The 27,704-nt window shown below is 38.1% G+C and overlaps 1 protein-coding gene across 3 annotated transcripts in view; it reads right to left on the bottom strand.

Moving 5' to 3' along the window:
• Positions 1-22,875, bottom strand: part of syt1a (synaptotagmin Ia) — a 195,585-nt gene extending 172,710 nt beyond the window's left edge. For 2 of the 3 annotated variants that reach the window (XM_079868468.1, XM_079868467.1), the window contains exon 1: positions 22,574-22,816. The gene's annotated coding sequence lies outside the window, so the exon portion shown is untranslated. Of the gene's footprint in view, positions 1-22,573 lie in introns of all 3 variants that reach the window. The other variant, XM_079868465.1, reaches the window with a different exon arrangement.
• Between the last annotated feature and the right edge of the window lie 4,829 nt (positions 22,876-27,704).

Here is a 27,704-nt window from a genome sequence, read left to right on the forward strand (position 1 = left end):
AAAACATTTTGGCAATAGGGATTGGAATTAGTTAATGCCTAAAAATGTTAAAGTTTTACCTTCTAAATAGAATTTAGTTTAAATTTAAAATTCGTCGCCGGAGTGAATGGGAACATGATTTATTGAAAATATTTGAAAAATAAATAAATAAGTGTTTCTTAAATCAATACTTTTGAATGGCTTGTCAACTTTCCATTCCTCCGCTGCGTGATTCTAGTCAGCGCTGGATTGTTGTCAGCGCGAAACACATTTTTGAGCACGTGAATGTTGATTCTTGTCAGCGCTTGAGCGCTGGTCTATGACTGGAAAAATAATAGAGTCGTTGCAAAAGTAACGATACATAGCTTAGGCTATGTCGCATTAAACTGGAAGAAGAATCACAACAAGCGTATCGGTGAGAACATTCATTTAAACAGCATATACACACACCCGAACTTGACTGCACGTCATATTTTAGAAATTATTGATACTGCTTTCAATCGTAATGCAATAGAAATAAACACAAAAAACCTGCCTAGTACCTACCTACAACACTGACATAGCCGCTAAAGTAGCGCGTGCACACACAATATGACATAAGACTTGCGGTCAGGAGTAGAGCGGCTGCGGACAAATGGTTTTTTTTTTTGTGTTTTTTTTTGGAGCGCTGCTGACGTATTCTTTCGCGTGCACACACAATATGACATCACACTCTGCACATATGTTTTACAACATAATTTAACATATACATAGTCCTAACACTTTTTAATAGCCCACTTAAAGTGTTTATTACAAATAAATGACTAAATGCTTAAAATGAATAAAAGTAAATTAACAAAAATTTGCGTTATATATTTAAACTCGTGAACCCCCCCCCCCCATTAACACCTGAATGCCCCCCTTTCAAAAATCTTGCTTCCAACGCCCCCCGTTGTTCTCTGAACGTCCCCGTTGAGAACCACTAACATAACCAATTAAACTCTGTATTTACTGTACGCTCTTAACTTTAAAGCTGATTTTAGGTTGGTTAATATTAGCCGTCAATCATTCCCTTTCACTGCCCATCGTTGTCAACAAATGTTTGCCTGCCATTCTCGCTCTGTCTGCACAGCGTACGTGAACGCGCTGATGATGTATGATGTCTGCGTGAACAGGCTGCTATCCTGATTGCTATCAGGATATGAGGAGATTTGTTATGGATACGTGGCGTACAATTTTTAGTAATCAAAAATCATGTCTAATTAATTGAAATCATGAAACTTTTATTATAAACAATTATTAAACTTATACAATATTTAAAAATAATTCTATGAAATGTTAATTTTTTTTCACACAAATTTGGTGTTTTTTAAGAGTCTATGAGTCTATGTAATTTATTACATTGAGACATATCTAAATTCTACTGCACAACAGTAATATATTTCTGTCAAGTTAAACCGAACTTTTATTTTGACGGGTTGCCGTGAAGACCTTTGAGTTTCTGTGTTTATGACATGACCATAGTTTTTCTCAAATGAAGCGGTTAAATGCTCACGAAGTGAGTCTGGAGAGGAAGTTTATGCATCCGTGTCCTCATAGGCAAAAAAACAGCTTGAGCGTCACACGTGCTTCAGCGTGTGTGTGTGTGTGTGTGTTAGTGTGTGGTAAATGAAACTGTGCGTAGTCTGCACCATTCATTCACACAGAACATGTAGGATTCGTATTTAAATAGTATTTTTGCGGTTTAATATTCACACACTAGTCTATCGTGATTTGATTTCAAGTGTACTGAACAGCTATATCGTGAAAATCATAGCCGCTAAAGTGACTACATGGTTACTACGTCCATTATTTATTTAATTTTTAATTTTTTTATGCAATGGTAGGGGAAACACTGCCTAGACAGCAATTTAAACATATTATGCAATGACTGTTCCAAACAGTAGGCAGTCTTAAGATACTGAAAATTCTAAAGCAGTGTAACCTGTTTCCTTTGTGCATAATGCAATCCCAGAATGCACTGCGACAAGTTCACCAATTTATAAGCTATTTTATTGCCTACCCTAAGCGTTTCATTCCTTATGATTCTATTTCAGTTTGGAGACATCATTTGAAGGTAGCTGTCTATGTAAACAGTGAGGAAAGCTCACAAGGTTTTGGAACACAGCCAGTGTTTAATATCAATTACAAAGAACATCCTAAAGCTGATTGCTGGATTTGCTGGTAAGCCATTGTTTTAGAAAGCAAGAGGCTTTATAAATCCATCAGCCATGACAGTGGCTGCATAAATATGCACATCCTGCCTTTAGAGATGAGGAAGTGAAGGCAGGGAAAAAAAGGTCTCTGAGGTATCACTTTATATACACACAGTCACATTTGTTGACTCCATGTCTCTTTGATGTAAATTCTGACATTTCTGGCAGCTCTGTATTCTGTGAGTAATGGCACTGCCTTTTACTGAGGTCAAAAATAGTGGAAAAAATATCATTCAGTCAGAAGTGAAATCACAATGCTATGGTGAATCTTGGGTATGAGTGGTTTCCTTTCCTTTTGAACCTTATTTAAATGTGCCTCTCTTGATTTTAGCTTCTGTGTGACTGCATGCTTATTAGAATACAGAAATCACAATGTGGCAAGGATCAAAGAGATGCAAAAATCTCAGTTATTAGAATAAAAACAGATTTTACATCCATCAGGCACTTCATTTAAATGGAAGAACAGGACGAGCAACACCACACAACGCCGCCATCCACGGTCAAATGAAGTCAAGTGAAGTCTGAATATCTTGAGTTGCTTTGAACGGCTGCCGTCATTAAAAAAAGGACGGTGGTGTGAAACAGAGAGCTTTACCTTGCTTAGTGGATGAAGTGCTGAAAGAGCCATTATTGACTGAACAGCCATCAAGTTGCTACACAGTTTATTGCCTCTCTCTTTGTGTCAGTGACATAAGAGACAGATAGCCGGCAATACAAGAGCAGGCGAGTGGTTTGACATCTACTCTAATGGATCTGTTTACCTTCGGACACTCACTTTAGCACAGTCAAGGAGGACTGTGGAAGTTTGAGCAGAAGTATTGAACTGCATAAAGGGGTTTAAGATTTTTGTATGACCTGTAAACATGAAGTGATCATATGACTCGAAATCTATCAATAATTGCCTCATGATATTCAACACCACTGACGCCTCCCCAAACGGTTTGTGTCTCAAAGCACAAAGAACACGTGTAAACTGACAGATTGTTGGAACAGGTGTGTCTGTGTTTGATCTATGCATAAGCTGGCGTGTGGGCCGCTTGCAGGACTGTTTTTCCGTGCAAAATGAGGGTTGTAATGATTCACGCAGAAAAAGGCACAGATGCAAACATGCACAAAAAATAAACATATGCTTATGCTGTCAGATTATCTTATTAGAAAATGACATCAGAATTATACTGTTGCTACTGGTCTTGAACTGAAGAAAATGTATAGAGCTGTTTTGTTTTTCTTTTCTTTTTTTGCTTGTACTAATTGCTTACTCTTCATTTTGCAATATTGTTGTTGCTTCCACTATTATAAATTGCTTTAGATGTGAGCTTATGCTAAAGTATTAGGTATATACTATGATATACTATTATAGTTTTTATTCCTTTTAAATTAGATTTGATTTATTTTAATGTTTAACTATTAAATGTTGGTTTTAGTTTAAGGTTGTTAAAGCTTTTGTCGTTTTTATTTGTATGTTTAATATTTCTATTTAGCTTTAATTTATTTTTATTATAGTTTTAGTCATTTAAGTACTTCAACTTATTTCAGTTATTTGCCAAGGCAACATTTCTAATTTTAATTTGTTTAAGTTTAAATTTATTCTCTAATATTTATTTTTTTATTTTAGCTTTATTTCAATTACAGAAAACAATGTTTACAGGTTGTTTTAGATAACGATAACAAAACTTAAACTAATGCAAATAGAAATGTAGGTGTCATTATATATGCAAATGAGTCTAAATATGTTATTGCAGCTGTATTAGTTCCAAAAAATGCATTGTTAATTGAGTTTGACTTTCTATTTTATTTTTGTGCCATTCATATCATCATGAATGGTCTATGACTTGAATATTTTCCCTCTCATTAGTTTGTAACATGATCTGACTGTCTATTTCAAAGGGAGCTGTCCACAAGGCAGTGCTGAATCATACTTCCATAGTGTGACCTCTATGACAAGGATACTGTAGATCTACAAACAGCTGTGAGAGCTTCCTACTAGAGGTCTTCACGAGTCCACTTGGAACCAAAAACCCGAGGTCCGACCCGGGACCCAATCGGGTTCAGGTCCAAAACGAGTTCGGTCCAAGACGAGTACCCCAAACACGGGTTGGGTCTGATATGAGTGGCCTCGGGTCTTGGGTAGTTTAAAATAAATGTGCTTTTACCGAATAGACCCGAGAAGACCCTTATTCTTTTCAACTATGCTAATTTTTCATTATTCGTTTTGGACATTTAACAATATATATATTTTTTTAAACAAATACATGTTAAATGATTCTATGACAATGTTATTATCTATTACTGCGCTTCTATGTGCAAAGGACTCTATGCACAGTTGTTTCTGCATTTTAGAAATAAACTTTAATCATCTTATGGTCAGGTAAATAAGTATTTTTAACATTACTGCAATAGTTATATGACACAATTAGGTTTCTGTGATGAGTGATTGACATTTCAGCACTTCATGAACAGACAGCAACTGCAGCAATGCAGCACGTTCGTGTGCATTTTTGGGAAACACATAGAACTGCGTGCATGCATGACTGGTGCATATGTGGCTGCAGGCTGTGTACAAGTCAATGCTGTTTTGCATTCAGGTCCAGTTGAGTTTGAAAAAAAAAACTGACATCGAGTCGGGTCGGACTCGGGTCTAATTTTATAGGGTCTGTCTCGGGTCTGGTTTTTCTTTTTAAAAATGTATTAATTAATGCACGTTGAGTTTGGGTAAGAACTGATTCAGGTCAATTCACCCCACATCATCCCACTGAATACTCTCAAAGATAGAACTCAGACCTTCATATTCAGCCCTGACAGCAGGTCTAGTAATTCAGGAACCCTTTATAAGTCAATATAAATATTAGGCCGATCTTAGCAAAACTTCCTGCTAATTTCTAGTAAATAAGCATGAATACATGTTAAATTAAATGTTAAAATGCTGATTGAATGTGCCCACAGACTAATTATAATCCGTCATTAATTAATCAGTTGAATTCATTTGAAATGATATACAGTAGTCACTCTTGTGTATTCATTGACAAAAAAATAGTAAGAATAAAAAAATTAAAAAAATAAATGTCCAGGATGTAGGCCTTGGGGTCACAAAAACTACCACCCCTTCAGATCTGCCATGAGTCAGGGTGTTTTAGAGGAAATTAATAGGATGATGGTGTAACTAGCACCACCTTGTCACCGCTCAGTGTTCATTACCCCCAGACTGACGTCAAACCTCAGTGATTAAGAACAGACACCTCCTAGTGCCACCTCCACCCCTGACACCATTCACATGCCACCTTCTGACACTGTCAGCATGACACCACATGTAATGCGGGGAAAAAGCAATGTGTTAAAGGTTTTTTTACCTTAACCCATGTCTAAGTTGAAGGGGCTTTAGTGTGTGTCTGGGATAGATTCTGAAGCAATACACTTCTCTAGACTAGCTTGATGAGCTTGATCTTTGATCTTCTAATTTAGATGTTTTGTGTTTTGTTTTGACTGTTCTCAAGTCAAGCTCTTTATCGTAAGTGTTTTTATAATCTATGAGTCTGTTGCAGTCAATTTAAATGTAAAATTTAACATTAAACATCAATATAAACATGAATGAATTAAAGTTAACAAATAATACAAATCTAAACAAAGATTAGGGAAATAATCGGAATATTCGAATTAACCAATCCAAATATGATGTATTATAATTTTATTGGCTTCTTTATTAATTTGGAGCTATGGTATAGTTGTTAACGCACATACTCTGATCATTAATGCACTGTGCCTCTCCTTGGTTTCATAATGGATTACATAATCAGAGAATATTTGTATTTTATTTGAATTTGAATAAGTTTCTACATAAGACATGTTTCTCATGTCTGTACGGCAAGTGCACGCTGAGTGTCGGTTCATCTTTTTGATGCGCTCACAGAGAGAGAGACGGATGAAAGTGCACTGTTTGTTTTCGTTATTTTATAAAAGCACACTGTGAATGTACACAAAAGTAGACCCTTTACAGTTTCGAATGATGTCTCTTATTTGAAGAGTATTTTAGTTCTTTCTGCTTTTATAAAATGACAGCAACAGCAATTTGAAATAATACTAAGCAATACTAATTTCATAATGAATAGCTACATTCATTGTTATTACACACAAAATAAACATTCTATCTGCAAGTAATATAGTTAGTAAGGTTGCCTGTTTAAAGTTGCTAAGCAATCTAGTAACTTGCTGGTTCATGAAACCAGAAACCAGAATAATCAGTTTTATAATGTTTTTAAAAATACAGCAACATCAGATTACAATTCTGAACACTGTTTGTGAAAATATGAGATTTGCTTTTTGAGACTCTGCCTGTCTCAAGCCACAGCTCCAGGCCTCGAGACATTCGCTGCATGGATGGCAGTTACCAAACGTTTGTCTCCACTCTGTCCCCGGGCTCAGATCTAACAGCAGCTGGAACAAACACACTTTATCAAATAAACGTCAAATGATGTTTGCTGAAAAATTCTGGCATTACCTACGATACTATTGCAACAGACAGCAACAAGAAGGGATGATAAATGAGTGGAACAATGTCTCCGGTCTGACAACATCCCCTCCCTTAATTCATCCATTTGTTTTGTGGGCTCCCCTGTAAATTAGATAAAAGACAAAGGCTCCATAACATGCCGATGGCTATGTGCAAGGAGGGCCTACATAGTGTAGGGATCAGAGAGGTGCATTGTGGTGTAGGTGGAAAAAGGAAGAAATGGGGAAGGAAACTTATTATACTGTATGACAGCTAAAGACAGTAGGATACAGAGAAATGGAGGCAGGAAGGAGACCGAGACAGAATATAGTGAGACAACACACCGAGGTCAAACCTGAGCCCAACTGTCATACTGAGGAAAAGAAGAAACAAAGCACTAACTGAAGAGAGATAGTCTATTGCTCATACTCTGAGCTCTTGCTTTAAGTACTGCCGCTCACAGTCTGTCTGATGCATATTACTCAAAAACATGAAGGTACTTCCTCCATCTTGCAAGCTTTAATCTGATTGGCTGACGGAAAATAAATTACTTTTTTAAAGTGTTTTTGAAATAAGTCTCTTCTGTTCACCAAATACAGTAAAAACAGCAATATTGTGAAATATTATTATTGAGTATTAATGTCCTTACTGACTCCAAATGTTTGAATGGTAGTGATTGTGTGTGCAATATTTTTCGATATTTCCTGTACAACCATTTCTAGAGACTGCAGCTAAATTATTTACATTCATTGCCTTCACATCATTCATATACAGCTCTGGTAAAAATTAAGAGACCACTGCAAAATTATCAGTTTCTCTGGTTTTACTATTTATAGATATGTGTTTGGGTAAAATTAACATTTTTGTTTTATTCTATAAACTACTGACAACATTTCTCCCAAATTCCAAATAAAAATATTGTCATTTAGAGCATTTATTTGCAGAAAACGACAACTGGTCAAAATAACAAAAATGCAGTGTTGTCAGACCTTGAATAATGGAAAGAAAATAAGTTCATATTAATTTTTAAACAACACAATACTAATGTTTTAACTTAGGAAGAGTTCAGAAATCAGTATTTGGTGGAATAACCCTGATTTTCAATCACAGCTTTCATGCTTCTTGGCATGCTCTCCACCAGTCTTTCACATTAATGGGTGACTTTATGCCTCTCCTGGTGCAAAAATTCATGCAGCTCGGCTTTGTTTGATGGCTTGTGACCATCCATCTTCCTCTTGATCAGATTCCAGAGGTTTTCAATGGGGTTCAGGTCTGGAGATTGGGCTGGCCATGACAGGGTCTTGATCTGGTGGTCCTCCATCCACACATTGATTGACCTTGCTGTGTGGCATGGAGCATTGTCCTGCTGGAAAAAACAATCCTCAGAGTTGGGGAACATTGTCAGAGCAGAAGGAAGTAAGTTTTCTTCCAGGACAACCTTGTACGTGGCTTGATTCATGCGTCCTTCACAAAGACAAATCTGCCCGATTGCAGCCTTGCTGAAGCACCCCCAGATCATCAATTGTCAGCTTTGTCCAACACCTGGTCATCTAATGGTTAGACGGAGACCTGGAGAGGCCTTCAAGCCACAGTGTCTCGCACCCACTGTGAAATTTGGTGGAGGATCGGTGATGATCTGGGGGTAAGGCTGGAATCGGGCAGATTCGTCTTTGTGAAGGCAAACACTTAATTTTCCAGAGCTGTATGTGGTATAAACTATTTCAAATAAACTACACATTAACATCACATAAAAACAAAACAAATTGAAGCATTTTACATGTTTATTAAACACTCTCCTCCGGTCTAAGTGGGCGCTTTTGGCCAGAATAAGCTGCAAAATGGACCAGACTTTATGGCACAGTCAAAAGTCTGGCTACACAAAACTATATGAAGGCTAGCTTACTGAAACTGGTGGGGGATGTTTTGTCAGTAATACTTCAAGCATCAATGATCAACATGCAGAAGGGTGTACAGCACCTTGTGTTACACCACCAGATTTTAGAAAATCTTTGACATCAGCCAAAGAGAAACACATTACAGCATCTGCCCAACCTGAGGCAATTTGGAGTCAGTGGGCAAAGTTGAAATTCACTAAAATGGAAGGTATAATAGGTGTTTTTTTTTTATGATCAGTCATAATCATATTTATCCTCTGTATCACAGCTTTAAATTGCCCAGATAATCCATTTAATGGTAATTCAAAGCTACATGTACATCCTGCTAAACAATGATTTTCTTCAGCCCCTCAGAATGCCGTGCTTGTATCCCGAGTCGCCTGACTGTCGGGTGCCAACCTGTGTGTCATGAGAATGGAGAATTCCAGTTGCCATGTAGGAGCAGTATCTAGTGGCAGCAGTCCTTCACTGCAGTATCCTGCCTACATTGAGTCTTTCCAATAATTGCTTAACTGAAAGTTCATGCCAGTGAAAGTAACAGCTATAAGAACTGCATTTTATTTATCATCAGTTAATTTCAAGATTAAAGAGCACAATATGAGAGAGAGCGGCATTAGCAGTGGTAAGATCATTTAGTCTTACTACTTTTAATGAAGATGACCGTGTTTTGAGCATCTGTGACTTACTTTGTTTCATTTGTGGCAGTTTGGGTGTTGGCTTGCTGAAGAGATGCACAGCAATTCATCTGCGGCAATGCGTGTTGCGGTAGCGCAATCATATCTGGCTATAACATGTCATATAGCCTATAACACGCTCTCACACGTTTATTTTTTTACATTTTGGGTGGAGTAAAATCTACATAAGTAATTTCAACAACCAAATGCATTTACTCTTGTCCAGTTTCTTCTGGAATGTGTCTCAGACCACGTCCTGAAGTGGTTTGAGCGATCGGATTTAAAATCCATCTCGAATGCGCTTCAGAGGGCATTTACACCTGGTCTTTTCACAATCGAATAGCTATCCGATCAGAGAAAACGCATGAAGTGAGGTCAGCTTTGCTTTTAAAAGTCTTTATAGGCACCATACTGTATGTCTTAACATGTGGCAGGTGGGCATGTGCAGACAGGACATGCAAGGTTATTGATTGAAAAGTCTGGTAATCTGTGTGGTGGGTTTCTCACGACATTGAAGCTGTCCTTGACGAGACAGCTAAATGGAAACAAATTGAAATTCCTGCTCCTTTAACACAGCGCTTATCACCTGAGACCATAGGACACCGTGTCCTGGTGTATACGTCTCGCCCTACATTTATCATAGATGCAGTCTCTCTCAAACTCTTCTCACATTCACATACCTATTACTTCTTATAGCGATAACCTGTTCTCAAGTCGGAGCGAGTTATTGATGTAGTTTTGGCAAATAGAACTGATATAGTATAATCACATTTGTTGGACTGTCTATCCATCATCTTTAATGCTGTAGAAGATCGATCTTGGTCTCTTATGTTCTCAGAGGTTGACGGCTGAGGTAGATAAGCATTTGGCAAGAACTGCCGGCACAAAGCATGAATGAAACCTCCACAATATGAAATTAAATGAACAAGTGCTGCCATGACAGATGATATTTCCCTTGAGCATCAGTTCAGTGACTGGTCTGATGAATGCACAACTTGGGTTAATGGAGTTCTTCGAGAAAGTTTAAGAGGAGCCCGTTTGTGACATTCCATCATTTACAACACTAAGGTTAAATAAGCAACCACTTACCCCATTCTTTATGACAAATCTCCCATCATCCTCACAATTTATCTTCACATCGTCACGTCTTGTACACAAGTTCTTTCATTACCGACAAAAGCAAATCCATCTTGCCATTAAACACCCCTTATGTGGATTACATGAACATGAAACATCGGTTAGATCCATGTTTATCATCTCTGGTTGCAAGGCTTGTATTCATTTGAGCATAAGTGTCATTAATGATTTCAGGTGTAGCATTCATGCATGTGTAATTAACAAGCTTTCTCATTAAGCTCAGCTCAACAGTAACTCAGTTGGCCAGTACTGTATATCACTGTCTAATCTGCATAACTAATTAAGGTTACCAAAAGTGATTGTCTTTATCATGTGGATGCCATCAAAGCAAAGTGTAAGAGGTACTATTGTGCCCAGTTTGTTGAGAAACAAGACTCTGTACATGTATTTGTGTGTATGTGTGACTATGTACCCCATGCAGGGACAGCAAGGGACAGAAAGTAGTCAGTCCTGCTGAGATTAGAACCTGACCTCTTGTTTTCGCTGTCTCTATCAACCTTTCTCTTCCACTCTCAATTTTCTTGCCATATGCCTCAGTAAACTCGAGTAAAGGATGACAAAATTGCAGGACCATCTACTCAAATTTTGGCATCTCATGATGCATCCATCCTACAAGCGCACACAACTTTTTGGAACAAACCACTGTTTCTACTGTCGTGTCTACTTTGCCGTGTCTATATTCATTTACATCAATTTACATTCACATATAGCAGACGCTTTTGTCCAAAGCGACTTACAAATTAGGACTAAATTAAGCGAGTCATCGTGAAGAGGCAAAAAACAACGCAAGAAGTGCTCAAAATACAAAGTTCAGGCATTGGTCAGAGTAGCATAAGCCCGATAAGCGAAGATATAAAGGAACGTTTTTTTTAATTTATTTTTTATTTTTTTTTATATGAGGTTAAGTGCTCACGGAAGAGAAGGGTTTTCAGTTGTCTTTTGAATGTTGTCAGGGATTCTGCATTCCGGATGAGGGTGGGGAGAGCATTCCACCAGCATGGAACTGTGAATGAGAATGTTCTGGAAAGTGATTTTGTGGCTCTCTGTGATGGAACCACGAGACGTCGCTCGTTGACCGATCGTAGGCTTCTGGTAGGGATGTAGACTTGTACAGTAGGAGTGAGTGAAAGAAGGAGGGAGCTGAGCCTGTGATAGATCTGTAAGCAAGCGTCAATGCCTTGAACTTGATGCGAGCAGCGAGAGGTAGCCAGTGCAAAGTGATGAACAGAGGAGTGACGTGGGCCCTTTTTGGCTCGTTGAAGACAAGCCGAGCTGCACCATTCTGAATCATATGTAGAGGTTTAGTTGCACATGATGGAAGTCCAGCCAGAAGAGCATTGCAGTAGTCAAGTCTAGAGATGACCAGGGCCTGGACGAGAAGTTGTGTTGCATGCTCAGTTAGGAAAGGCCTGATCTTCCTGATGTTGTGCAGTGAAAACCTGCATGATCGAGCTGTCTTTGAAATGTGATCTGTGAAGGTCAGCTGGTCATCCAATATCACTCCAAGATTTCTGACCGACCTTGATGGGGTGATTGATGATGAATCTAGCTGGATAGTGAAGTCGTGTTGTAGAGATGGATTTGCAGGGAGGACAAAGTGTACTTCTTTTAAATGGTCATAATGTGTTGAAATATTGTGGTGATAAGATTCTTGCAGTGGACATATTCCTGCCGTGTCTACTTTGACTTGGTCACATATGTCTCCTGAAAAGATTTGGCTGTCAGGTCACAGTGTGTCCTACTCACACCATCTGTATTGAAGGTCACATAGTTGTTTCTTCTAAAAAAAAGTCTGAGAGTTGTTGAGTCAGTTGTTGATTTTGCTGTGGCAAATGATCCTTTTGTTTTTTCATGTACAATAATGATAAAAAACAAATATCACTACTTCGCCCTGATCCTTCTATTTAAAGTCACAATGTAAGTGACGTACATTCGCTTAAACAGATTCAACATAACATAAAAAAAATCTAGGGCAGAGACATGGTTCTATCCATCTGTTGTTGATTGGATGGAGGCAAATCGGAAAGCTTGAAGTCCATCATGGGCGGGGTTTACGCTGACTAAATGACTTCTGGCATACATCATCAGAGAGAAGTCTGTCATTTCACCGGAAAATCTTCCGGTCATGACATTCTGTTCAAAAAATTATGAAGAAAAAAATGTTCACAATAAGATCATTAAGATGCATTTAGAAAATAGACTTTGAATTGAATTTCCATTTCTTGCATTAACATCAGCTTTAAAGAAATGCTCAAGTTAAACAGCCTACAACTTAAGCTGTTTCACCTATGCAGTGTGCTGTCAAAAACCAAAGACTATCATTTTTAACCATTCCTCGTGTCATAAAAATGAAACAGCTTCACAGTAATGTACTAACAAATGAATCCCCAGCAGGCAAATATGCACAGCCACAAATAAACATTTTAAAAAGGCAGCTGTAACACTGGTTTCAACATTTCTATGTGTGGCCCATAAAATAACAGATTTTTACTTTGCAGGGTTTGTAGGAGATTATATCACCACAATCTTTCAACATGTTATGACCATTTAAAAGAAGTACACTCCCAACATTTCACTTGGGATACTAAAAAGGAACATAGAAGGGAAGCAAAATTAACTATCCATAAAGCACCTATTACATGTGACAAGCTTCACCAGAATTTTGTCAGTAATGCAAAGTGTTTCCACCAAGAAAAGTTATTTCTGAAGCTTCACATTTCTACATTTAAACCCTATAAGTTTGCTAAGCTTCTATCAAAAGTGCTGTTAACATGTTTTTCATCCATGTATACAAACTAAGGGACAAGTCAAAATTCTTTTAAATCCACGGCAAGACAAAGATCGCTAGATCTAAAGTTGCATTTAACCTAAAAAAAAACCCTACTTAAATCCCTCAAGTTGCTTATTTGATAGAAAATAAGACATCAAAAACACAAAAAGTAACAAAACAAGCTTAACTCTCCCCATCATGACAGTTAATTTACAAAATTGCCATTGCAATACAGAAAATAGAGAAGACTCATCTGAGATTGTCGAGTGTGATTCAATCATGGAAGGGTAGCGTGGAGTTCAGCGTGGCATTAATCTCTCGCAGTCTTGTATTTTCTTCATTAGATAATCTTTGTGCCTGCCTCTCTTTTATAAATCATTACATTAGCCAATAATAGGACTGGCCTGGCTTCCCGCTGGAGAGTGCAGCCCGTTAGGCGAGTGGATAATGAGTGTTTTTACATGGGGCTGGGTGGACATGTTTTAGGGAAAGCCTCATTTTAGTCTCGGCACGACACAGCATGTGCAGACAGCACCGCAAGAGCTTCAAACATCTACATCCTTCAGGGGATCCCCAAATTCGTCAAGCCGCTTAAACGAGCAAGAGACAAACAAAGAAGAGACGAAACTGAGAGAAGCAGAGCGTGAGGTCTGTTGATGTGACTTTTTCGCGGCAAGAGCTGTGCCTTGGGCCTGTTGTAGCATATTATTATTCCAGCAATTGGGTTGCAGCAAGCTTGCAAACAATTTAGTTTTCCGTCAAAAAAAGCAATGACTTGACTTCACAACTGATCACAGGAAGCAAAATCAGACTGCTTAGTTGAAAGGTTAAAAAGGAGACAGCGACATGTGGCAGGAATCTAGAATACGAACCCTTTTTAATCTTTTCTTGAGTTAAATGTGGACAGTCATGTGCAGTATTTTATACTAGAAGCCCAACAGCAGAGGGAATAAGCATGGTAAATCTTCTTGGAGACGGGCTATGACGGGCAGTAGACTTGGTTGCCATAGCGACAGCAAGGATGTTTGCATGAGAGAAGGATCATGGCAGGGATTTAGAAAGAAGCGGCCAGTGTGCGCACCTTGCTCCTGTTATGATAAGAACTATTTAAGACTTCAAGCAACAGTTCAGCCAATAATGAAATTTGTATCATTATCATCATGTCACTAGAAATCATTGTGTCACTTTTTTCTATATAAAGCCCAACTGTCCAAAAACACCCAAAAATCAACATGGATATACAGAATTGTTATTATATTATGTTATATGCAGAGTAATATATTCCTTTAAGACTGAAGAGTAAAAATTGAGGTCAGGGGCCATATTCACAAAAAGTTTCCTCTTAAAGGAGCTGTATGTAAGATTGTGGCCAAAACTGGTACTGCAATCACTTTCAAATTACTGTATAGAGCGGTGTATCCCCTCCCCCTCCCCCTGACTCGAGGTTGCCAGATAGGCTGCAGGATCCAGCAGGAACGTAGGCTGCAGTTTGTAGCTGCAGCTGTGGTAACTAGAGCAGAGCTGGCAACCCGGATGCAGAAACACTACTGACTTCGTGATTGGTAGATAGATGGAGGGCGGCGCTTCAGGCCAAAACACAAGATGACAACATCAACATCAGTTGAGGGCTGCAACTTCACTTTTTAAATGACAATATCCTTGCCGTACTACTTTTGTCAGTGATATAAGTATTTGAAATGAACATGATTTCTTAATGTCTAGTGACATATCAGGGCCATTTTATGATTAATTGAAATACATTTCTTACATACAGCTCCTTTAAGACTCAAAGAAAAGCTGAGCTGAGCTGAGCTAAGACCAACTCACAAAGCTGCTGAGACCAACTTTTACTAAGGAACAGAAAGAAGTCTTGGATATGGATATGGCAACATGATACCTCATTCTACAATATTTATATGATTAAATCACTGACAGAGACTCCTCTACCATCAGCCAATCACTGTGTGCATATTTAGTCAGCATGTTGACATCATCCATAGCAACAAGGATGATGTCAACATGCTGACTAAATATGCACACAGTGATTGGCTGATGGTAGAGGAGTCTCTGTCAGTGATTTAATCATATAAATATTGTAGAATGAGGTATCATGTTGCCATATCCAAATAAAGATTTTCAAATAAAAATGTTGACATAATTAAATAAAGGTTTTAAAATGAAAATGTTGCCATATTCAAATAAAGATTTTAACATGTAGGCTAATTGTCACCAATTAAACAAGTATATGTTCAGCCAGTTGTCAGCCTCTTACATGTCTGTATCTCGAGAGAGCACGTTCAAATCTAATCTGCTCGAGAGGAGTTACTAGGTGAGTCGGTTGTGTATGTATATATACATAAATATACACATATACACAGTCATCTCACCTAGTTACCTCGACAGTTTTCTGCATCCCTCTACCACCCTGACTTGGCTGGTTCCTATTTCCAGCCAGGGATACGGGGAAATACTCTGGGTTTGGGCTAAATTCCGAGCTTGGAGCCCTCGATCCCCACGGACAGCACACCAAATACGCTTATTTTACTCGTTTACTCTATTTGATCATTTGTAAGTGGAAACTCGTGAAAACAACTGCCACAGGTAATCGGACATTACTTTCTTATTTATTTATTAATAAAGATTTATTTTGGGAGTTTTTGCCTTTTCATTATGATACGACAGTGAGTAGTCAGGAAGCGAAGTGGAAGAAAGAAAGGGGGAAGGGATCGAAAAAGTCCATGAGTCAGAACTTGAGTGTTTTATTCTCCATCATTCAATGCATTTTACCTGTACATATATGAACCTTTATGTTATGTCATTGCAGATTAAAATCAATAAATCTAAATATTTATTGCATTTATGAAGAATAGGCTCAGCACCCAAGACTCTATCGCTGAGCCTCAATGATGTACAGTGCCTGGGTGGTTTGCTGAGGCAGATTGCAGGCGACAGCCATTTTAGGATTGTTTGTTTGGTCTTAGTGACTTTTTGCAGATTCAGGAGCTGGTTTTAGCGCAAGAATACTGTTTGAAATACTCTTATAGCAAAAATTTAGGAGTTCTAAAATTAGTACTGACACGCCCATTATTTTTAAGAGTTTTTCCTAAATCTGCAAATTAGGAGCTACTTTTAGCCTTAATATGTATTGTGACTATGGCCCCAGATATATATTTTTCTCTCTCCCCATCACAAGGTGCTCAAACTCAATCAGAGTGCCCATGTGGAGCCTGGGGAGGGAGGGGGGGGGGGGGGGGGGGATCCACCATTGTAATAAAAGACAGTGGGATCTGTTTAATATAAGGGCAAACACAATAACTAGTCAGCAATAGAGGAAAACTATGGCTCCTTCAATAACACGCACCCACGCACACGTTTTTGTTTGACTCATGTTTCTGATCACAGTTAAAGAGAGAGTTTAACTGTAGTGTTTCCTGCACTATTTTTCTAAATCTCTTGCGCCACTGAAAAATAAATTATATTGTATTAAGAGTTGTGAGCTTCTGAATAGAATGTGATGAGATGAAAAGACTGCATACTATGAAATAGTAAGACAACATGTCTTCATTGACTGAGCTCAAAAACAATCATGCAGTGCTAACAGTACAGTCCATTTCACAAACAAACGAGCCATTTCTTTTAATGATTCAGCCAAAGAGTCGCAAAATATTTCAGTTTATTGAAGTTTTCACTGAACTAACAATTTAAAATTTTACATTTATTTACTCTCAACTCTTGGCAAACTCATAATAAAGACCGTCTTAATTATATCAGTATGATTGCTTGGTATACATTTTGTTAGTGTGATAACGTAGATAAATATACACATTTTACACATTATTTTAATTAACCTAACAATATCAAAATGTGTGTGAAAAATTACACATTTTGATAATCCAAATTTCTTCATTTGCTTCATGCATTTTGCTTTGGGAGACAGAATACCACATAATATTCACATCTGTTCCTAGACTTAACTGTGGTCAGGGAACGCATCATGGGAGACTGTCATTTTCACCTGATGCCACATGAGCGGCAGGGTAAACTGTAGCACAGTGGCATTTTTTCTAGCTCTCGTCTTTCCTCCCTTATTAGATTCATAAAACATTCAAAATGTCCTCCAGTCCACCTTTGTGGCAGAGTCTGCCCTTTAGTAATAATTAATTCCTAACACCTTCAAGCAGTGGTGTGGGAGTAGGGGGGTGTCAGTGTGGTGCTACAGTGCACGACTTGGGCGTCTATTTAGCTATGGCTTTATATGTAATAACGTCTGACATGTGAAATATAGAGTGCTAAAATCAGTTACTGCTTGAAGGATGTCCTCTTGTAGCATGAATACCGGACTATAAAAAGGTTGTGGGGAGAACTTTCTCAAGGGAGAAAGGAAAATAATATCCTTTTAACTACCAGTACCAGCACACACAATTTTTCCCAAACATGTAATATCTGAGATCTTGGGGCGAGAAATATTCTGAGCTATATTTACGAATTAAGCGGATTAAGACGATGACGTGGAATCAAAGAGAAATAGTGCATTATGATTTGTCGATTTTCCTCCCATTTCTGGGTGGTAACACCAGGTCCAGTTTTTACCCAAATGAAATGCTGATGCTTCTGTGAAAGCATTCAATTATTCATAATTGTCACTAGTGCACATTCATGCTGAATTGTTGTGGCTTAAATTGAAGTGTGACAAGCCATGCAGAAAGAGAATTTATAAAGCTCTTCTTGTCACATGTTTTAAAATTCATCAAAAACATTCTTTCTGAATTAATTTTGTTAAATTTTGTTAATGGAAATTACCTAATTGTACATAGAGTGCTGCTCTGCTTTTTGGCTGTATCAAAATCATCAGCATTATAGAGTAAATCTCTATTGGCTGGGACAATTTGACTACATCAATCACATGACATTGTGTAGAAAAAACTTACTTGAATTACTTCCGTGTTACGTTTGTGGCCGAGCTACAAGCAATACCTTGAGGAGGATTTCTGTAAAGCCAAAATGCTTTTCCTCTTTGTTTTGATCAAGTTTGTATTGATCACGTAATCCTAGTATTATCAGTGTAGATCCACTACGATCAAGGCCATATCCCTCTAAAACCAGATAAAGGCAAGGTGGTGCTTGACCATAAGCATATATGTAAACAAAATGGGATTCTAAATTGAATGTTTGTATAGAGCAATTAGGCAGCACAGAATGAGCATAGAGTTGATGTCAAAGAATGTGTTCTTGTGTTCAAAATGGCATCAGAATTGAACAGACCCTAGAGTCACGAGACACATTTTCAGTTTAAACTTGACACGTGTCTTAAAACCAGAGAAAGACTATATATAAAACTGCACAAGATGACGCAGCGGTCCAATATATCTGTCTAATGCATGTTTACAAAGACCACAAATGTGTAAAAAAGCTGAGGTTTGTAGGCCAGTAATAGGCTTCTATTCAATTATATGGGACATGTATACTGACTTATGTCTATATAATGTATATTCAATGGTTTCACTGTAAACCCTAATGTTGTCAATACAAAAGCAATCAAGTTATCATAACTTGCAATACCATGTTTTGGCATCATAAGATGTTTAATTGATTTATTTGGCAGCAAAACCACATATGGTGAACTTGATAAAACAAGTTTTGTTAGGCACCATTACTCCATTAAATTGGGGGAATGAGTTTCCTCAAATTATTTGAGTAGACTCAACTTATTAGGGTTTACAGTGTACGACAACAATGTAACGTCTATGAATGTATTGTCATTTGGGAGCTTTTCTCTATGTGATTGCGATTAATTTGCTTAATTTATTAGCATATACATGTAATTAATTTGATGACACTTTTTAATCAGTTGACAGCCCTAGTAAAATAATATAGATGCTAAGGAGACTGGGAAGAGTGCTATTGTTAAATCCACCACAGAAAACAATTGTGTGTTGTAGGCATTTGGTCTCAAGGTGAGGATTCGCCACTTAATTGCCCCCTTGTGCACCGATTAAAGAGAAGGGCATTACATCACTTCCGCTAACTACGTGCATTTGTAACCGCCATAGCAACACAGGCGTAGCAAACGTTATGGAAAGAGATCTGCTCACCACCATCTGTGTGTGTCTGTGTGCATGTGCCAAGGCTGTGTTATGGAGTCAGAAGGCTGGCTACATTCTCTAAGGACCTCTCCTCCGTTGCTTAGCAATATGTGGAACAGTGAGCAGCCCCAATAAGGCAATTGCATCTACTGTATTTCCCTAGCAGAAATACACAGAGATAAAAACAGAATTCAGCTATTTAGCATTCACATGAGTAATATTTATGATACATTTTCCATGTTATGCAATATCAAAATATTTTTGTTAGTAAGACATTACTAACAAAGTAAGACAAATCTTAGTAAGACCAATCTTAAAAGTTTTTGGCTGATATTATGATTTTACATGATCGTTTATATTACTGGTGGACTATGGATGTCACGTTTAAGAATAAGCACCGCATATTCATATGCTGTAACCTATGTCACTTTGCATACTGTGTAATACAATTACAATTACAGAATTAATATTTTGTATTATACAAGATCAAGAACCAATTAAAAGCATGTATTTTTTTTTTTTTGGAATGTCTGTTAATGCTTGTTCCTAAAAGAAAATCTAATAATAATAATAAAATAAATGTGTGTATACAAATTTAAAAAGTATAAAATGTGTATATAGACATTTTAAATGTGTATACATAGATTTCAAACAAGACTTTTAAAAAGTCTATATTATATTAGGGCAAAGCACTTTGTCAACCCTACAATCTCATCGCTCTTCTACTGACCTTGAGAGAGTTCCTGTTCTCGGATACATCAAACGATATTTATTCACCAGCATTTCCCACAAGTCCTTGTTGCTTGTGATATGTATGACCCCTGCTGCTTGCCTGTACAAACACAGGCTTGTTTTTTGTTATCCATCTCAGTCACTGGGTGAAGAATTACTGCCTTAGTGTTGGTGTGGGTCACAAAAACACACTGCCAGCTTGAAAATGCTCAATCCAGTAGTCTAATGGTTATAAATTACAACATTCTCATAGTCTAGATCTTGTCACTGGAAGTTCGATCGCATAAAAAAAGGTGAGATTCACTTTCAATTTTCCATGTTTGTAATATATTATTGGTTTTTAATTCTGTCCCAGTTACTCAAATCCACAGTGAGTGTCCTTTAGATAGTGTCTGTGCTTGCTGTGGTGTAACGCAACAATAACATATCGCTCCGTTATTACACACATTTATCATGGCTGCCCCAGACTCTTCATGGAGCATGTCAGTGATCCGTACACTTCCCTCGCCCAGGTATCTGCAGCCAAGCAGCCAGCTGTCCAAGGTCAAATCATAATAGAGCCGCTATTTTTATCTTCTGGCTGCTATTACTCCTAACAACAGCGTTTTGGCCTCTGCAGGCACGCACACATATGTACACATGCGCTTGCATTTATTTCTCTAACTTCAATTTCAACACAAAAGTGTAGGCGGTGTAGGCGAATGACAAAAAAAAAAAGATCAGCCAGGTGAATGATCCTAATCTCACAGGCTGACATTAAAGACTTCCACAGATGCCCTACTGAGCATAAGAGACAGTACAAGGGATGGTTAACTCCACCTTACGGCAGTACCGGGCTTGTATCTCACCTCATTAATGGATATTTAACAAGGCTGATAATGCACAACGTTGCCCTTGGCAACTGCAGGGGGCGTGACATATTTGGGCCAACATCTGCTATCCCATATTGCCCCAACAGGTACAATCTTTGTGCCGTGTTGCTGTGGTTGTCAGTAAACAGGGAAAAAGGAACTTCTTAAGCCAACAGATTCTCTTGAACAAAGATTATTATCGATGGGATGGGAGTCATAGCCATAGCTAACTTCCTTTGTGGACCAATTCATGTTCACTATTATGTATTACTACCATTATGAGTCATTACAAGGAAACCTCAAAATAAAAAGTTGTAATACAGAGTAATAATACATAATAATAATAGTAAATACATATGCAAAATAAAGGTTTTTTTTTTTGGTTTTTTTTTGGTTTTTTTTTACAAGCTTCCTGCCCACCATATTTTTATTTACTTTTTTATAATCTCAGATTTGGTGTGCAGATTATATTATATATCATTATATTAATCGGAGAGTATAAGAACTCAACAAATCCAGAGCCAACTTTGTTCAAAAACTTTGTGAACAAAATATCTGTAAACTGAAAATATTGCTGTGATGGTTTGTTTATAATGGAAGTTTATAAGAATCACAGAGATAAATCACAGCACATGCATCTTAATCTGAAGTGGTGGTCAATTTTGATGAATTTTTTCAAGCTATGTTATCACTTAGCAACTGTTTTACTGCAGCTCCTCAAGCACTGATGTATTCCAGAGGAGGATCTGCACAGCTGAATTGGAAAAGCCCGAGGCTACAGCCGAGCAATCCCTGCTCCTCGCTCTCACTAGGCGTGCATAGCAACCGCTGATCTGCCCAACACAGATATGAGGTAATGACAGGCCCATTTGTTGGTGTGGGCAACAGCTAGCCACAAGTCCTTGATAACATAACTATAAGAGATTTTAGTGTGTTATAAAATCAAACAAATGCAAACAAAAGGAGAGCTTGAGTTGACAGGGAAGCTTAAGTATGGTTTGATAACAATCTTGTGATTCAGAATGAGGGACAATGCAAGGCAAACCTACTTTTCTCTTCGGCTGCTACTATAGGTTGAAGGAGACAGCATCTGTCTCTGAATATACGTTTGCAGTCGTGACTCCCAGAGCAGAACAAATAATGGTTCAAAGAACCTCTTTTACTGTGGGAATTATATGCCATTCTGGAATAATTTCCTCCACTATCCACTGACACAGATAAACCCATCACATATGAAGGGTAGAGGGAGAAAAGACGAAGAGAGTGTTTATCAGATACGGAGGACTGTGGTGGGATTAGTTTCCCTGGGATGAATACAGCTTCTCAGCTTCCATCTCCCCTCCCTTCCAATCTCAGCCGTCCATCCGCACACACACTCCCACACACAAACCTACACGTAAGAAAACACATCTCCGATCTCCAGCTACAAACAAATCATTCTCCCCTACTTGGATAAGCAGATCTCAACCAAGCGTGGCAGTAGATGATGGGTTTCTCACATGAACCATCCAACCAGTAAACTACCACCTTCCCTGGCCAGCCAGAAATAAGGAAGGAAACGGTGCCAAAAACCAGTGTTGGCGCGAAAACAAACGCCACGCTGTAGGGGCGGGCATTATGATGGCACGCTCTACTCTGATCCAGTATAGGTCTCTTTCAGAATCGCACCAAATACGAAACAAACCAGCAACATCCGAACACCTGCAACTTCAGAGAGGGAAATATGAATGCCTACCTGTATGTAGCTTGCTGTTATCTCCTGCTTCAGCTGGGAGGAAGTGAAGTACAGATCATATGCAGGAGAGAGGGAGTCACAGAGAGATGGAGAGGAGGAGTCTTGTCTGGTAGAGGTGGAGAGAGCGGGAGAGAGAGGGAGAGAGCTGCTGTTGTCGCTATTCTCTGCTGAGCCTGCAGGGAGTAGTGTGCATGGCAATGTGCTATCCCTGTTTGAAGCCAGAATGTGTATGCATCCAGTCCTGAATTAGAGAGAGGCAGGGAGAGAGAAAGAGACTCCTGGCTGTTTAACCATGCACCGTCACGAGGCACTTCCTTCGGAATCCCTCCAGTGAGAGTGGCAGAGCATCACTGAGTCCTTGGCTGCGATTGGCTATCGTGGATGATGATGATGCAGTCAGCAGGCGATGGTTCTGGCAACAGTCAACTAAGATGACCCTCTCAGCTAGTATTAGCATCCTCACACATCCTAAGCAAAGGCTGGAGGCAGGGCAAGGACGAACAAAGACGTTTACAAAACCCTACTGGGAACGAGTTCATGTACTTTATGGGGTTGGAAGCTGGATGGTGTACATAGAAAGTCCCGGCATGGTGACTTGTAGACGTTCATGTGCACATGAAGACAAAGACGTCTCAGAGGAACATCTAGGTGTAGAGGTTGTGATTTCCCCAGAGAGAGCTCCATCAATAGCAAGGTTGGCTCACTGTTAGGAAAGTAAGGTGCTAATTAATGGGATGAATTCTGGGTAACGTGACCTCCCATCTTGAAGAGAGTTGCTTGTAGAGTGGCTATTATTCTGTCTGATGTTCATTAATTTTGAAATGGCCTGGATCTGGACGGCGGACATAGCTAATAATGGTTCCCAATGGATCGCCTGATGTCTCTTTTGTGGACCTCACTGTTTCTGTGCTCAGAGTTTGACAATTTCACAGTGCAATGCCTCCACTTATAAAGGCCAGCTTGTTGCATAAGAACAAAGATATAAAAAGTAAGAAGGGTAAATGACTCATCTCTTTTGTTGAAAATTAAATGTCAGACTGCTCGTGCTTGCAAGATGTGGTTGTGAAATGCAAAAATCAATTGTTAATTGAACAGTCCAAAAGTTATAAAGCTGCCTTATAAATAACCGTTTGACTTGAAGAGGTTTTTAATGTGAAACTTTAATAATTACCTTAATAATAAAAAAGGTAAACAGCATATACTGATGTGTAATCCAAATCTCAATTTCAAGACACATGCCATTTTAGAGGAAACTCTCTTACTTTTTTATTTGAAATCATACAGACTTTCTGAACTACTACAATAAAAATGAAACTACAGTATAGCCTTTATAGAGCTGTATTTGGATAACTGTACAGCATCTATTAATATGCACAAATCTGTTTTTGTTGAGTGCCATCGACGTCACACGCATCACACACATGACCAGCGAAGGCCAATACAACACAGGAGAGCTGCGCTGTGACACTACGTGAACTCACTCAGAGGCCCACACAGAAGAAAATGAATAGTTGAACAGTCGTTATTTTTGTTTTTGTTTTTGTGCACAAAAAGTATTCTCTTCGCTTGATAAACTTATGGTTGAGCCACTGTAGTCACTTGGACTATATTAATCATTGTCTTTGCTAACTTTCTGGGCCGGCAAGTTTCAATAACAAAGAAGCCTATGGAGAATATCAGATTTAATCAAAAATATCTTAATTTGTATTCTGAAGATGAACGAAAGTCTTACGGGGTTGGAACAACATGAGGGTGAGTAATTACTGACAGAATTTTCATTTTTGGGTGAACTAACCCTTTAATGCTTTACCTGATGATCCTTCTCTTTACATGATATCCAAATTGACACTGTCTAACTCTCACATGTAAAGAAGAGTATTTTTAGAAAATATTGTACTCGAATATTTGGGCTCATAAAAATTGAATATTCGAATATTCGTTTATTTAAATTACGTTTAACGAGAAAGACTTTTTAATCACCATTTCTGAACAAGCTTATGATTAGGCAATATACAGTACACAACAAGCTTACGATTTATCTTAAGGTTTTCTTTTAGTAGAAAACATTAAACATTATGTGTAAACAAAAATTAGGCTATAAAGAACAAAAGCATTTGAGCTCAAGCAGCGCAAAAAAAACGTTAATAAAGCCAATAATCGTACAGAACGTACATATACACTCGAGTCAGCATATGGTTATCGTGTTTATATTGTTTCATGTTCATGTTGAGAAAAACATTATCAACATGAGTGAGAAAACGCACTGAGCTGACAGACGTTGCAGAGACAAAGATAACGGTGTGCTACGCAAAGTTTCTAACAGCACTTTGCGCTTTCTGTTCTTAAACCTGTCTCCCTCAACGAAACTTAAAGGAAGCATATATCTCAAAATCATTTTGCTATCTGATAAGTTATCTCGGATCAATCGGGGTACAGCTGTGCTTACCTGCAATCGTGAATGCAGTGATGGACAGCTGTCTTTCCTCATTCGACTGGTGTTTGGATTTCATGTGATTTCTCATTGTGGTGGTAATATAGGCTAACTCAGTTTCATTAATTTATTTGATTAAAAGTAATTCTATTTTGTAATATAATTTAGTAAGATCATTTTCATCTAAGTAATTCCAAACTTCACGAGGCAGACAACGACATTATGTGATCAAATACAATCAACTTGTTAACACGCTCCACAGCACCACCCAGTGCATTTAATTATAACGGAGTTAGTGCTCCGAATTTATCATGGATTCACTGCATTGACAGCCAGAAAAGCAATGTAGTAAAATTCGAATATAGTTTTTTTAATTTTTCGAATAATAATTACAGATTTCGAATAGTCGTACACACCCTTAATTTTAAAAAGTATTTTTTTTTTCTGACATTTCGTACAAATGCAATTCTGTCCTTTATTTCTCTGCTCCTAGAAATCAAAGCTAGAAACGAAAGGCTGTAAACTGACGTGACATGTTGATTATCTATGCATCCTGGTAAATCACCATGGAAACCTTGAATTTAACCCTCTTCAATGACAGGGAGTGGTCAGGATGGAAGATTAATTATATGGGTACTTAATGGCCTTAATGGTAACCTTACAACCCCATATGAATAACTAAATGTTGAATGTTTTTGTCCATCTGCATTATGCTGTGACTGTACCTGCCGCAGTCTCTTGAGAGATGCCTCTGTTTGCTGTTCTGCAAATGGTCTAATCAAAGAGTGACCAGTAAAGTACAAAGTCATTGCCAAGTCTGCATACCAACTCTTAGCTTAAGATAACCTGACTCTCAAACTCACACAACCCTAATCCCGCAAAGCAAGCAGAAAAGCAAAGCAAAGCTTTTTTTTTTTTTTAAGTGCCCCTATTTTAAAGGTTCCTAATTTTGTTTTGGAGGTCTCCTACAGCAGGTTTACATGCATAAAAGGTCAAAAAACACTTTTATTTTCTATATTAATTTACATTGCACATTACCACATTTTTCAATGATCCTCAAACGACTCGTCTGATGATTCAGTGTCTCTGAATCCCTCCTTTCCACGAGCCTGCTCTGCTCGGATTGGTCAGATGGCCCAGTCTGTAATGATTAGTCTACCGCTTACAGTGCATGTCGGAAAAGAAATGCCCATTATCATAACTGAACTTCAGCTCCGGAGGCTTCCTAAAGCTCAGCGATTGTACACACTGTAAAGACAGTAATGATGGCGTTGATTTTACCATATCAATCCGAGCGCGAGTCTGATGATGAAACACTAGAAGAACTAGTTATTCAACCCGAACCTCCATCGCAAGGACGGCTTGAGGACGTTTCTCAGTGATACGCTACTCAGTTTTATCGTACATTATGAGATGTTGCAGCTGTAATTCCTCACCATCAGCATTAACAAGTTTACTGTATGTACATTAACAAACCGATGTGAATTATTGCGGTGCACATGTGGGAACTGTATCATTAACTGTATCAATAACAGCGCATATGTTAGCCAAGCACTAACATGAATGACTGATGTAATATTAAAGTTAATAAAACAAGTCTTGCTCCATCCTTTATCATTACTCAAAGTAGAAAGAACAACAGACAATCTGCATTAATGGACACAATTTTAGGTGGAATAGTGGGCCACAACTGATTAGCATTTTTGAGATTTGTTTAAATTCACAGACAGCTACATTACACATTGCATGAAAGGTAACATTTGAAAAAGCATAATAGGGACGCTTTAAGAAAACACATGGATTTTGTGTCCAGACACTATGCATCTTTAAAAGTAATAGAAACAGAAGATCATGCATTATTGATGCAGTTCGTATGCAATTTAATGTGCACTTAATCTGACTGGAATATCAATTACAGTCATCATGGTTTATTTTGAATTGGTATGCAGTGTGCTGCAGGTGGTTGTGACTGCACCAGTATACACTGCAATAATGTCAGCAGTATTTTTTAGGTTCTGGTCCCTTAGATGCATTTCAGCAAATTGGAGGATTTGTGAGAAAAAAAGTGAGCTCCTTTCCATATAAAGTGACCAGGATTTGGTTCAGTGAGTGACCGACAATGTGTCTGTTTTGATAAGTAACTTAATCTTTATATTTATTCCATCTAAAGCTGGCAATTGATAAGAGTTTCATAAGAGTAATTTGTTCATTCATTTTGGGAATCGACTACACCCGACTGGTTGTGCTGTTTGTTTTTGATTCACTAATAAGATCAGTTTCATAAGAGTTTTTTGTTCATGAATTGGTATACCAATTGAACCCGATAGAAATATATGATTGGTATTATTTTGTGGTCTTTCTTATTGCGTCACATTGAACACAGACTGTAAACTCATATTCACAAAGCATAACATCAATCTTAAGATCGGAATTTTTTTATTATTTTTTTCACCCAGAATCCATACTTTTACCTAATTTAGTTTGAAGCTTAAGGCTCATTCTTGTATGTAGTACAACACAATTCAGTCAAGTAGGAAAACAACATTCATCAATCATAGATCAGATTGACCGTGAAGTAAAATGTGATCCTCGATTAGAATTTAGAGCAATAACATTCTCTGAACGGCTAATAAGAATGTTGTTCCAGAACCAAAAAAGCATAATCTTTTCCATCTTTTGTACTGTAACATGTATAGACAG

The sequence above is a fragment of the Squalius cephalus genome, assembly GCF_949319135.1.
Source record: "Squalius cephalus genome assembly, chromosome: 4".
In the NCBI taxonomy this organism is placed as follows: Eukaryota; Metazoa; Chordata; class Actinopteri; order Cypriniformes; family Leuciscidae; genus Squalius; species Squalius cephalus.